The 15,238-nt window shown below is 38.1% G+C and overlaps 1 protein-coding gene across 4 annotated transcripts in view; it reads right to left on the bottom strand.

The window, feature by feature from the left end:
* Positions 1–15,238, bottom strand: part of MACROD2 (mono-ADP ribosylhydrolase 2) — a 2,147,232-nt gene that overhangs the window by 1,793,578 nt on the left and 338,416 nt on the right. The window lies entirely within an intron of this gene.

Below are 15,238 nucleotides of genomic sequence, written 5' to 3'. Positions count from 1 at the left end.
CAGAAGTCAGCATCAACTGTGTGAGTCATCCAACTTGAAGGTATATCCTCCAGGCCCCAGGTCAGCCACCCGAGCTAATGCCACTGTAGACAGACATGATCTGTAACTACTGAGATTTGTACACAAAATATATTATTGTTTTTGTTTTAAGGGCACTATGGTTTTGGGGTGGTTTATTATGAGGCAACAGAGAAATACTCCAGCTAATAGCTAGGAGTAAGAGCAAGTTTAACTGAAAAGGTAAGCATTTAATACTACACGGCAAAACTGTAAAAGGGTTTTAAACACTGTAACTCAGGTAATTCTCACAATTACCCTTATGGCATAAAGAGTACTATTACTCCAAACTTACATTTTAGGATATTCAAAAACACACACAGGCTAAGTAATTCACTCACAAATTAATTAAATGAGCAAGTAGAACTGGGCTATGCACCAGGGGGTCTTAACCACAACGCTGAGCAGTGGGGGCACACACGACTTAATTAAGACCCAGTAGTGAGCAGCCGAGTCAGGACCTGCTTCCCCAGGCGCTCTGCTCAGCCACATTCTCCTCCTCCCAAGGACAAAGACACACTAGCAGAGGGACTATGCCCTCCCTGACCCGGAGCTTCAGACAGATTGAGCTACTAGCGTAAGCTACAGTGTCCATTCTGGAGATCCAAAGCCAGGTCTGTCTGACACCAAATTTCACACTTTTTCTATTATTTCATGGTACCCATTGGGCTAATGGATGATTGCAGTTGATGGGTGATAAACATTTAAGTTAATTAATCTTTACTCTAGCTAATACACAATGTATATGGGAACAGAATTGTTTTCCAAATCATATTTTCCCAAGGACAATGAAATAAATGTTCTAATTTTGGATACATAGCTACGAGGCAAGAGAATTTCTGAACTAAAAATTACTGTTCACGTACAGCAAACTTTCACAGATTTTTGGTTTCAGGACTCCTTTAGATTCTTAAAAATTACTGAGTATCCCAAAGAGCTTTCATTTATGTGGATTATATCTCTCAATGCTTTAATACATTAGAAATTAAAACATAATTTTTAAAAATACTTATAAATTCAATATTTTAAAGAACAAATCACAAATACATTTACATAAATATCTTGTGAGGAAAAAAGTCATCAACAAACAAACAAAAAACTTATTCATAAAAATATCAGTTAGTCTCACAAATCACTTTAATGTTCAATATAAGAAGGGACAACTGGGTCCCATCTCTGCTTTGATATTTTCAATTTGCTGTGAGATTACAGGCCATACAGCCTCTGAAAGACTCCACTTTACATGTATAAAATATTGAAAGTGAAAAAGACAACATTTAATACCATCATAAAAGCAGTTTTGATCTTACAGATTCTAAGGAAGAGTACTCACATTACTCTAAAAAATTGCTAGTATACATACACAAAAAGTTGCTAGTCACTTAACATTCAGTAAGAAAAAGAATAGAATAATATTTGTATGACCTTCACGTAGAAGATAATTTTTGGACTAGACATAAAAAGTACAAACCTTTAAGTTATAGCAACTTCTTTTTTAAATTCAAAGTAAAAAGACAAGCCATTTATTGGCAGAAGGCACTTCTAACACAACTTTAGAGACAATTATTACTCAGAATATACTTTTGAAACTGTTACAAATCAACAAGAAAAACGCGTATGATTCTAGAGAATACTAGGCAAAAACATAAATAAGGCTTTTCGCAGAAGAGAAAACCCAGAAGGCCTATAAATGTCTGGAAAGGTAAGCAACCCACCAGAAGCAGAAAAATGCCAAGGAATACAATAAAGAGTATTTTTTCATGCTCATTGGATTCGTAAAAACAAACAAAAGCTCTGACAATCAAGGACTCATTTGCTACTGATGGGAACGTAGCAGCCTCTTTAGAAATAAGGCAGACACTACTTACTGCCTACTTGTCATCCACCATCCCCGCCTTCCGTCCTAACAGCATATTTTGTGCTGGCATCTCCTTCCTCCTGATAATGTTCTTCGAGGATAACTGGCCCTTTCCTCGACCCAGTCATCATGGTCTTATCTTGTAAGTAATCAATTTAGACATTGACATGTGATTCAGTTCTAGCCAATAAGACATGAAAGAAAGCTATTTTAGGAAGTTTCCCTGCTCTTCAAAGGAAATAAAAAGATACAACGACTTTGGCCATTGTTTTGTCTGCACTTGATTCTTTGCAGCGAAGAGGAGACAGCAAGATATTGAGTCAATGAAGAAGCCAAGCCTAGAGCATCCCTACTTCTGGAATTCTTGGTATGTGAGGTAATAAATTTCTCTATTTAAGCCGCTTTAAAGTCCATTGTCTGTTATTTGAAGCTGAGGGTAACCTAACAAGGAGAAGAATTTCACAATATCTAGTATAGTATTGTGTATGGAGAGCCATCCCCTAAGAGCCAGAAATTCCATTTCGAGGTACACAAGCCAGGCAAGCTCACCCACCTAGAAGAAGAGATATGTAAATGAATATTCGTTGCACTCTTGTTTGTATAGGGGGACAACTGAATGCAATGTTGCAGCTTATTACTGATTCAGTTCAGTTCAGTTCAGTGGCTCAGTCATGTCCGACTCTTTGCAACCCCATGAATCGCAGCACCCCAGGCCTCCCTGTCCATCACCAACTCCCGGAGTTTACTCAAACTCATGTCCATCGAGTCAGTGATGCCATCCAACCATCTCATCCTCTGTTGTCCCCTTCTCCTCCTGCCCCCAATCCTTCCCAGCATTAGGGTCTTTTCCAATGAGTCAACTCTTTGCATGAGGTGGCCAAAGTATTGGAGTTTCAGCTTCAGCATCAGGCCTTCCAATGAACACCCAGGACTGATCTCCTTCAGGATGGACTGGATGGATCTCCTTGTAGTCCAAGGGACTCTCAAGAGTCTTCTCCAACACCACAGTCAAAAGCATCAATTTTTCGGCACTCAGCTTTCTTCACAGTCCAACTCTCACATCCATACATGACCACTGGAAAAACAATAGCCTTGGCCAGATGGATCTTTGTTGGCAAAGTAACGTCTCTGCTTTTTACTATGCTATCTAGGTTGGTCATAACTTTCCTTCCAAGGAGCAAGCGTCTTTTAATTTCATGGCTGCAATCACCATCTGCAGTGATTTTGGAGCCCCCAAAAATAAAATCTGACAGTTTCCACTGTTTCCCCATCTATTTCCCATGAAGTGATGGGACTGGATGCCATGATCTTCGTTTTCTGAATGTTGAGCTTTAAGCCAACTTTTTCACTCTCTTCTTTCACTTTCATCAAGAGGCTTTTTAGTTCCTCTTCACTTTTTGCCATAAGGGTGGTGTCATCTGCATATCTGAGGTTATTGATATTTCTCCCGGCAATCTTGATTCCAGCTTGTGCTTCTTCCAGCCCAGTGTTTCTCATGCTGTACTCTGCATATAAGTTAAATAGGCAGGGTGACAATATACAGTCTTGACGTACTCCTTTTCCCATTTGGAACCAGTCTGTTCTTCCATGTCCAGTTCGAACTGTTGCTCCCTGATTAATTTTCATTAAAATAAGTATTAATTTTTATAACAGGTAGGTAATTGTTAATACTTTTTAATACCTTTTTCTGTCCTTTCTGGAATGAGGATGTCACTATTTTGAATTATGAAATCAAAGCCACCCAATATAAGACACTAGAAGAATCACAGATCATTGAGTGGAGGGCCATGCCCACTCTGGACTATGTACCTGGACTTTTTCAGAAGTGAGAAGTTAACTTCATGTTAAGTCACTCTTATTTTTAATTTTTTATGGCTAACAGCTGACCCTAATTTTAATTAAATGGATAAGAAAACATAGACTGAAAATACACCACCAAATTCATGACAGCGGATGCTTCTGGGGAAGGAAAGAGCTAAGTGGATTAGAGACAAAATGATATTTCAACTTTATATTATATAACAATATGTATATAGGGCATATTATAAGAATATGTATTTTTATATTCTATTTTAAGGATCTAAAACAATAAATAATTAAAATAAATGAAACATTATGTGCGTTTAGTTACTCACTTGTATTCTACTCTTTGTGACCCCATGGACTATAGCCCACCAGGCTCCTCTGTCCATGGGATTCTCCAGGAAAGAATACTGGAGTGGGTTGCCAAGGGATCCTTTCAGACCAGGGATGGAGCCCAGGTCTCTTGCATTGAAGGCAGACTCCTTTTCTGTCTGAGCCACCAGGAAAATTAAACCTTTGTTAATTTTAGGTGTTGCATATTCTGTTTACTTGTCTCTGTACTTCCCTTTGTTTAAATTTTCTTTTTTTTTCCCAATTATTTTTATTAGTTGGAGGCTAATTACTTTACAATATTGGAGTGGTTTTTGGCATACATTGACATGAATCAGCCATGGATTTACATGTGTTCCCCATCCTGAACCCCCCTCCTACTTCCCTCCCCATTCCATCCCTCTGGGTCATCCCAGGGCACCAGCCCCGAGCACTTGCCTCATGCATCCAACCTGGGCTGGTGATTTGTTTCACACTTGATAATATACACGTTTCAATGCTGTACTCTCAGATCATCCTACCCTCGCCGAAAAAAAAGAGGATGATATAGACATCCTTGTGTAGACAAAATTACCCAAAAAGAAAAAAATAAATAAAGAGGAAGGAAGGAGGGAATGAAATAAAAGAAAATGCCTTATGGCCCAAAAAGAAAGAAAATGTGCTCCCTTCTATACTATTTTCTATACTATACTTCTATACTAATTTAAACAATATCAAGACCAATTTTACCTCCTATTAAGATGAAGATTAATCACCCAGACTTGTCAAGGATGCAGGAGTTGGGAGAATACATCCTTTCTGGAGTGCAATCTTGTGATTACAGCAAATTAATTAAAAAATGTCAGCTCTATGAAGCATCAGTTTTACCTCAAAGAAGTTATCTTAATAAATTTCAGCACAAAGATTTAGTTAAAAGGATTTTCATCATAATTTTGATTATAATCTTAAAAAATTGAAGAACACACAAATGCCTAAAGAGACAGACCAGTTACAGTGACTGCTATCTGTGCAAACAATGGCATACTATACTCCCATTATAACTGATGCTATCCAGGCATATTTGATAATGCAGAGACAATTTGACAATTTTCTTAAGTGAAAAAATTTACAATAATAAAAATAAAAGCAATAAGTATAATACATATTTTCTTAATTTTATTTGTTTGCATATAGATATGTTATAAAAATCTTAAAAGACTTATACTACCTTCTATTGACACTGAATACTGGGAATTCATTTTTATTTTCCTCTTGTTATTAACATTGTTTTCTAACTTTCTACAAAAACTTTACAGTGTCATTTAATGGTTGTAAATTATAAAGTGAATTGTCACACTTGATTGCAACAGGTCTGATGAAAACAGGCAATGGTGGTCAATTCCACCATTCAAGTGCATAATTAAATTAAAACGTGCATAAACGGTTCCTAACAGCATAGGCTTCAGAGTCATTCTGTCTCCTCCTAAACAACATTCATTTATTTTTATATAAGATTGTAAGCATCCCATTTTAGAGATATTGAGGCAAAAAAAAAAAAAAAACAATTCAGGCATAATTCCACCAAAATCAGTCCTTGAGACTTACAGGTGAATTAGTGGCTTTCTTTAACTGCTGAGTGAAGAAGTGTGTTCATTTGTTTACTAATGAAGGATGTTGTTCATACAGGATAAGTCAAAGGCAGCAATGAGGTTCAGAAGAGCCAAGTGTAACCAGAAATGCCTGTTAGGATTCTGGCACACAACATGGTAGATGATACATTCTGAACTGGTATAACTTTTTTCTGAATGCTTTATTTCCTGTACTTTCTGACACAAATTAATGACACAGTACTTTCATTCCATGTTCTAAAACCTATATATTCTGGTTTCATATTTTGAATGACTTCGTTGTCTCTACTAAGATTACTAGATGTTAATCTGGATACAAACCAGAAGGCTCTGAGAGCTGCCCCATATTCCTAATGGACAAGTGGATGATTTATTGTGTCTTGCAGGCTCATGCACACAACTCCATTTAACGGGCATGGCTTAGTTAGGCCATTCTAACTTTCTCAGCATGTGTCGGCTTTCACCATCCTAAAGCAGGTGGTTTCCTTTCCATGTAGAGAAGACCCTTCCTATTGAAGGGATTACACTCCTGAATGTAGACAGATAATAACTTGAGAATCCCAGGGACTCTACTGTAAACTTACAAGAAGCTTTTGGAAAGCCTCAACAGTCTTTCCTGGAAGAGCTGAGGAAGGGTATGAGCTGAGCAAGGTCATGTTCCTCAAAAACCTAAGTTAGTAACGTATCTCCATATCTGAATACCTTTTCCCCTCCTCTGCAATCAAATTTTAGGATTTTTAGTCTCCACTTAGCTTTCCATCAGTCTTTTCATAATACCACGATTATTGGAATACTAGTGTCATTACACTGATACTATTAGTTTCCTCAAGTCTAGGAGCTTCTCTTTTCTTCCTCACTGGTCTCTATTTCAGCAACCTCTTCTATCCTTACCCAAAACTCGTAACAAGAATGACTGAGGATGAATTCATGATATGCTTCAGGAATTTCTTCCATTATTTTTGCTTGCACTTACCACCATAGTAACTGGTAAAAACTTCAAAATGTACCTATTGTGGCTCTCTTTCCCTCCAACTGTTGCTATTTAGCAGCTCTAGTTCTCTCCTTAACGTCTCTTCCAAACCTTCCCCTCCTTAGCTGCTATCAGTCTCATTTCAAATATAGTTTTGTACTCCTCCTGGTGGCTCAGAGGGTAAAGCGTCTGTCTGCAATGTGGGAGACCTGGGTTCGATCCCTGGGTCAGGAAGATCCCTGGAGAAGGAAATGGCAACCCACTCCAGTATTCTTGCCTGGAAGATCCCATGGACGTAGGAGCCTGATGGGCTACAACCCATGGGGTTGCAAAGAGTCGGACACGACTAAGCGACTTCTCTCTTTCTCTCTTTGTAGCCCAGAGTGCGTTGGCTACATTTCACCTGACTTTCTCAATCATGGACCAAGGTCAGATCTCTTTGTTCTCTGGGGTTGCTTAGGAGCCAGTATCTAGCAGTCAGGAGATGGTTTTGACCCATCTATATGTATTAGTAGATAGAGCAACTTTAGAAGGTTGGTTAAAAAGTCTGGAAACAAAGAATGAATCAAAGTGATCAGACCTACAGCACGTACCACCTTCAGAGTACCCAGAATAAGTTCCTATGTCTGCTATGCAATTAATAAATATCAGCTGCATTATAATGGAGATGGTAATATTGTTTTATATGATCGAGAGGACAAGAAATAAATATGATTTAAAAGTTCCTTAAGACGGTTTTTGTTTAGTGAAGAAGACAGGATATAAATATGGTGGTGGTTTAGTCACTAAGTCGTGCCCAACTCTTGTGACCCCAGGGACTGTAACCTGCCTAGCTCCTCTGTCCATGGAATTCTCCAGGCAAGAATACTGGAGTGGGTCTCCTGCATTACAGGCAGATTCTTTACCAGCTGAGCTAAAAGGGGAAGCCTAAATATGATATAAAATATCCTTATAATTATTTAACATTCATAATAACTGATTTCAATATTTATAATTTCTGCTTCCTATCAGGAAGCTCTGTCTACTTTCTGTCTGAAAGCCACATCTATTTTCTATCAGGAAATTATACTGAAAGCACATAAGATGCAACATACTTTTCTCTAAGTTCTTTCAAAAATATGATAGAAAGATTTGCTTACAAGGAACACATAACTATAACAAACAAAACTGTTAGCTTTTATTGCACTCAAAATTTTACACAAAGTAAAAATCAAGCAAATATAAAAAGATGTATGTCCCACTTTCAAAAAATATTTAAAAACGTTAACCCAGATTTTTTTTTTTTTACATCAAATCTCTGTCATTTACATTTTACTTGTTCTCTCCTCTTCTTTTGTCAACCAGTAAGCTTTGCTTTTTGTCAATAAGACATGATCTGATAAGCTTATTTCAGACGCGCCCCAGGGAAGTAGGGGGAGACAGAATTACAGGTGAGCACTTCAGAGTGACAAGTCTGCTCCCTGGGCCACTGAGGAAAACAAAGAGGAGCTGCCTGGCAAGTGACTCACAGAGCTTCTGTATTGCTTCTGTGTAAACACGAGGATTAAACCACCAAAAAGCTGCCTCCCAAACAAAAATTACTAATTTTTTAAATCACGTATCAATTCTATCCTCATTTAAAAAAACAAGTTATTAAGGATAAAAACCCACTAAAACACATTGGCAATATCTGTGCACTTTTAACAAGACTCATCAATTCTAGATCTTAATTTTTAAACACACATATGAAACCTAGGAAAGTATCTACAAATTTGTGGCACTAATACATTTTAAATGTCAAACAAAAGGAATAAAAACTTAAATAATGAAAGAATTATAAATGTTTTTAAATTCCCCAAATTTGAGGTTAATCACTTAGAGTATGAAGGAAGTGAAACAGAGGGGACCATAGACATCGTTTAATCTATAACATATTTGTCATGAATGATGGTCAGGAAATTTATTAAATAAGTAGATTTATATTCAAGATAATTTCCCATGATAATTTTAACTTATTTTAAATAGATGGTATTGTAAAACATTTACTTACTCCAAATCTAATTGATTAATAATATTTCATTCCTTAAAAGATTTTGCAGATAATCAATACATGCCAGTTCTTAAGGGAAAAAATATCAATTGTAGCACTTCTGCTTCTCCCAGACAGTGCCAAGGAGGAACAGCTTTCATGGTCATGTATAAGCAGGTATAATATAAAACAGTTTTTGAGTATAGTCAAAGTGTAAGTGGCTCAGCTGTGTCCAATTCCTTGGGACCCCATGGACTGTAATCCGCCAGGTTCCTCTGTCCACGGAATTCTCCAAGCGTGAATACTGGAGTGGGTTGCCACTGCCTTCCAGACCCAGGGATTGAACCCAAGTTTCCCGCATTGCAGGCAGATTCTTTACCATCTGAGCCACCCCCTCAGTTTTTGATTCTACCTTAAATATGTTTCTTTCAACATTAAACATGTTTATGTGCTCAGCCACTCAGTCATGTCTGACTCTTTGACCCCATCGACTATAGCCCCCCAGGCTCCTCTGTCCATGGGATTTCCCAGGAAAGAATGCCAGAGCAAGTTGCCATTTCCTACCACTCTAGGGGATCTTCCCCACCCAGAGACAGAACTTGTGTCTCCTCCATTGGCAGGCAGATTCTTTACCACTGCGCCACCTGGGAAGCACCAAACATATTTATGTACCCAAGTAACTTGAACTTTAGGAAAATATCAGTCTTAAAAGAGGTAACTTCAAACACAACGAAAATACATAGATGGTTTGGAAATAAGATTTCAGGAAACACTCCTCTCAGAAAATCTATTTGGGTACCTAAAATTAGCACCAATACTCCAGACACAGTGAAACAATAAGTTGGTTGGCATATTCTGACAGTTTTGGTGGATATTAACAATGAGCTATATAGAGAGGATCATGTGGCTCCAGGGTAATCCACATGTATGATAACTAGTAAATACATATCTCAACAATTAGAGGTATATTGACCTACTCTTTGTCAGTGAGAACTGACTATTGATCTGCTCTCAGTCAATGAGAACTGACTCACTGGAAAAGACCCTGATGCTGGGAAAGACTGAAGGCAGGAGGAGAAGGGGATGACAGAGGATGAGATGGCTGGATGGCATCACCAACTCGATGGACATGAGTTTGTTTGAGCAAGCTCTGGGAATTGGTGATGGACAGGAAAGCCTGGCGTGCTGCAGTCCATGAGGTCACAAAGAGTCAGACATGACTGAGCAACTGAAATGATCTGCTCTTAATAACTGTAAGCAATTCCTCCAAAGCTATGTTTCAAGTCATTTCTAAGAATAAGGAATCTGTCCCTTGATTTGTAATTAAGTCTCAGAACAAGACTTAGATACTATTATCTTAAGGTCTGAGCCTCCAGGACAGTACACAGAAGCATTTCTCAAATTGCTTCTTTCCCAAAGATAAAGTGTTAAAGAACATAGCTTAATTTAACAGTAGTGAATTGCACCTTCTGAAATGATCCTGGCCCTACTCATCACTATGAAGATAAAAAGCAACTATGCACAAGTTTCAGCTCTGTCTTGATAAGTAAGTGCTTTCTCAGATTTAATGAACCCTTACAATGCCCTACTTTATTGAAGTCCATAATAGCAAAACGAGATGGGTCTCATATCTCCATCGTCAAAAGTGAAAGAACTGATGTTCTGCTCCCAGGGCCACACGCAGTGTGTCAAGGGAAAATTCACTCTCTGCTTGCTCCAAGTTTGCTTCTTACAAGGTCCATTTCAGAAGTCTCCTTTCTGCATTTTATATAAAAACAAAGTGAGAAGGGTGACAGGGCGTTGGGGAGTGGCGGGGGTCAAGGACACAGCCTACATCAGCTGGAGTTGGATCATGCACCATCTGCATGGCCAGACATGGAAGCACAGAAAAGGGAAGAGAGGAAGGATCAGCAGGCTCAGTTCTACAATAGTCTCAGTCCATCGCTTGTGGCCAGGTACTAATCTGTTCTGAACCACAATTCCTCCTCTTTCTTGGGAGGTCAAAGGGGTGCTTTTTTCTCAGGTTTGTTTTTTAATCATCTTTCTCCCAATCCCTAGCCTAAACTGTAATAAGAGTCTAACTTGGATGTTGGGGAAAATAAGGGTGGATCAGAGGGTGGGCAGACAGGCAGGCAGGCAGGCAGGCAGGGAAATAACCACCTGATGTTTTGCTTTGATTTCTGTTTCAAGTCCCATAATGACAGATCTCACTCCAGTGCAGTATGTTTTGGAAATATACTTAAAAGGGATATGTGATTGTTTTTAGGTACATCTTAAGTATTGACTAATAAAAGGCAAATATCAAAACAGAAGAGCAGTTTAATTTAGCATTTTTAAAACCATTTAGTATTCTAAGGCGGTCTGTGACCTGCTATAATCTAATTATTTCTCCAATACCCTTTGGAATTGTTCAGAACAATGTGGTACAGTTTCTAACTGGTGCATTAAACATCTGGCCTGACTTCACAGGATTACAGATAGCTGAATGTGCACTCTATATATTTTATTAACATCCCATAGGCTCATGTTAAGATGTAGTACTGATGTGTCCTGACTTGCATCACTACTGTTGACAGAAAAACCTGGGCTAGACTTGAGAGGGTCTACAAATAGAAAAAATCTTTTAAAGATGTTTTGGTAATTTAAATAGAAATTTTGGCTTAAAAAAAAAAGAAAAGAAAAAGAGCAGCTTCAAGTTTATAAATTTATAAAACATGCCCAAGTTTCAGCATGCCAAGTCCTCTAAAAATGAGCTAATCTCCAGCATCCGTTCCTTCCTTCTCAAACTAACAGTATCCAGTTGTCTTCCAGATCAAACTCTATCTTCCATTCTCAGCCATGTGTTTGAGTGGGGTTAACCCTACCCATAGCTCTTATAATAGGACTAAGCTCACCAACATATCCTGCTATCTTCCTGTAATAGGTCCAGGAATGAACGTGTGATCAAGTTTAAAGAAATGAGAAAGAGTGAATCATACATCTGTGCATGTGTAGGAGCTTCTGGAGGTGACCTATCTTCCCTTGAGCACTGCAACATGGGAATGTGATATGTGGAATTGTCACTGCCTAAGGGGAAAGCCTGGAGCTGCCAAGGATCCGATGTATATGGCCCCAGGAGGCTGCCAACACTGGGAAAGGCCGAGCTAGAGAAAAACTATTCTTGTTGACATATTTCAAGCCACTGTATCAAGCTTTACCTGAAGCCAGACCAGACATTTGAACTTCTCAGTTCCATGAACCAACAGATTTCCAATCGTTGATTAGATAGTAAGGTTTGAGCTTTCCATCACTTGCAACCAAAAACTTCTTTACTGGTAACAAGCACAAGCACATTTTAAAATACCAAAAGCCTAAGCTGATTTTGTTGGTTGGTTTGCTTTTCACACAACTTTGAAGACTTTATTCTTAGGAAGAGGGTGAGGGGAAGGAAAATCATCAAGAATGTTTCTTTCTAAGACCTAAGGAAGCTTTAATACTTTTTAAGATTAAATTTCAAATATCATAGTTGGAGGTCTGGGGGTCATCTAGTCCTACTAGCTTCTTTTACAGGGAATTTTAAGGAATTTCTGTACAGTGAATGAATGAATGAGTGAATGGGGTAGCTTAAGTCTAGGCAGGTTGGAAGGCCTGAATTATTCCATTTCATCTGGGAGCTGTTTATAAAAGAGGTTTGGTGGTGGTTGTTTTCACATGGATACACAAGTAAACAGCAGAGCCTGGGAAACCTGATTCCAAATCCAACCTCCTCCATCCTCCATCAGAGAACATCTCATAACCTTTCACAAAAACAGAAAAATGCAAAGTTCATCGACACGATCAGCTTAGACAGTCTGAGAGTTTTCAAAACAGAGTATGCTAATTAAGCTTATATTCCTGCCAGTTGTTTACCATCTGAAATTCATTTTCTAATGTACAGTGTTAGATTCACTGGCTAACTCACAAAACTGAACAAAATGCAAAAAAATGACAAATGCATTTTCAACCCAAAGTATTTACTAGTTCTAAATCCTAGGGACATGGGACCATGAAATGCATGAAGACAACAGGAAAAAAAAAAAAATCAACAGGGAAATGTCCTATTTGCCCACTTCCTCCCTCATTTCCTGGCTACGTAGAACTACTACTTCAAAGGGGGATTTTGAAGTGTCAAAAAAACGTGTCATTGATCCTCTCTGGCCTCTCTTTGTGCTTCCTTCTATCACTTCTTAATGTCTCCTTTTTCCAAGTGCTCAGATGCCCTCATCTCAATACTCGCAGTTACCACTCATTTGGGACTTATTTTAAGTCAGGTACCGAGCTAGTGATTTCAGAAAGACTTAGTAATTTGTCTACAGTCAAGTGGTAAAGCCAAGATGGAGCCCAGATATGCTAGACTGTGAGCCTAAAGGGCTTCTCACTGAAAAGTGCCTGCCTTCCTTCCCCTCCTACTGGGACAGCCGTCCGCTTACTGCAGTTCATCTCCCTTATGTAACGAAGGAGGAGAGGAAAGCAACCTGAATTAACTCAGAGAAACTCAGTCTTTTCAGAGGCGGCACATTTTATTTCAAAAGGGATACATATTATTACAAGTTCACCTCCAACTGGCAGAATTTCAGACAGCTGATAAGAGCAAGAAGTAAAAAAGAAAAAGAACGAAAACAAAAACAAATGGAAGCAGCAAAAGGGCATATATTTTTGGATGGGGTAGGCTGATGGAAGCTATCCTTCAAAGTTGGCCTTCAAAGTCAGCGCCTTTAGTACAGTTTACATTCCTTTATAATCTCTTGCCTCTTCTACATTTTAATCCACATCTTTTAAAAAAAAAAAAAAAGCAACAATACATAATTGGCATTCAATAAATCCCTGCTGCCTTTATTTGCCATGTGGTGAACCAAAGCCCAGAGCACATAGTAAGTCATATTCTGAATGGCAGACGAGGGAATGGAAACCTCAGATCTCCTAACTCCCAGGCCAATGTACCTTCTTTTGGATACTGATTACCAAAACTGTCCATTTATCTTTCTTTTCTGTTTAAGGTCTGCCTGAATGGGGTCAAAACTGATTAAACATGACTATAAAACTATAGGAATTTGGCTAGGCCAAAACTTTTTTTAAATATAATCAACTTCCAACTGAAAATAGCTTCTAGGAAGAATTATTTCATAAAACAGTTTAACCCATGTGTTTATTTTGTAATAACAGAAAAAGAAATCCATCCTTTAGCTGAGAGATTATCTTTAGTGCAACCTCCCTTTCCTCTAAACATCCAGCAGCTGCATCTCAATTCAACTTTTGCTACCTAACATTTCTAAGACATTGGCTTTTCAACAAACATTAGAATTCTAAACCTCCCATATTTATTGGGTCTGCCCTCAGAGGCCAGTAATCATAGAACAATAGAGGTCAATATACCTCTTATCAAGAGTTCACCTTCTACTGTGATATCATTCATTCTTGGAGAGGAACTCAGAAGGCCAAACTGCTATCAAAGAGGCATGTAAATAGATAAACTAAATGAAACTAATGAAGAGACCATAATCAAATACTCCTGGGAAAGACAATTAGCTAGCCTCCTTCAGAAACAAACACTCATAGAAACTTTTAAAAAGCACAAAGGAGAACCTCTGAAAATAAAGCAGATAATATTAGTTTAAGGATATTGCCCTCCAGGTAAATATAAAAGCAAAATTCTTCCCAATGGCATTAAAAAATTAGATTCACTTAGTGGAAAACGTATGGGCCTAAAGCAACTGTTGTTCTAACAGTAGAAACCAGTCTATGAAAATCAAAATTGAAAATAGGAAGTCTATAATTCTGCTAATTAGATATTGCATTGCCCAGTGTTTGCTCATATACATAAATTAAAATACAACAATTTAAATACAAGTAAAACTATTTCTGAAAGATTTCTTTCTTCTATGTTTGCATCTTAAGTTTGTATCTTAACTCATGTTCAAAGCAAAAATATATCAGAAAGAAAACTACTCTTTAATTTTTCAAAACCTTTTTATTTTAGGAAGAGTCCCTTTAAATATGAAAAATCTATCTACTGGGCTCTAAAGAGATGTACAAATAACTTCGGGAGTATATGATAAATAGTTTCACTTCCTAAAACCAACAGATACAAACAAAAACTTACTCATTACCTCCAGGAAAAAAAAAAAATGGTTACCTTTTTTTTTTTTCCTTTTACCGTTGTGGAATTCCTGTTTCCTTCCCTTAAATCAATCAGTTAATTACTTGAACCTGCTTTCTATTCATTTGTTGAATAAATATTCACTGTTGGGTTTACTAGCCTTCACATTTATAACATTACTGTAACTAGTCAACAATGAAAATATGATTTTGCTTAACTCCTTTCTAATACAGATGGCTTAAAAAGAACCCATGTCTTTCTATTGTAACACACAGTCTTCTAGCAGTCTTGCATTTTTCATAAGCTTGCTACCACCACCCTGCTGTATGTAGTCAACTTCAGCAGAGCCTGCGATTCCCAAGGGCCACCTACCAACCAGTGGCATCCCAGCCCTGCCAGGCCAAGCACCTCATTCCGGCTGCTCTCACTCCCTCTAGCGTTGGCAAAGCTCATCTGTCTGATCCTCGAGTTACCTCACTGAGCGCCAGCT

This window comes from Cervus elaphus, chromosome 23 (genome assembly GCF_910594005.1).
Source record: "Cervus elaphus chromosome 23, mCerEla1.1, whole genome shotgun sequence".
In the NCBI taxonomy this organism is placed as follows: Eukaryota; Metazoa; Chordata; class Mammalia; order Artiodactyla; family Cervidae; genus Cervus; species Cervus elaphus.
The sequence above is the reverse complement of the archived record's forward strand: the minus strand, read 5'-3'. Positions and strand labels throughout refer to the sequence as shown.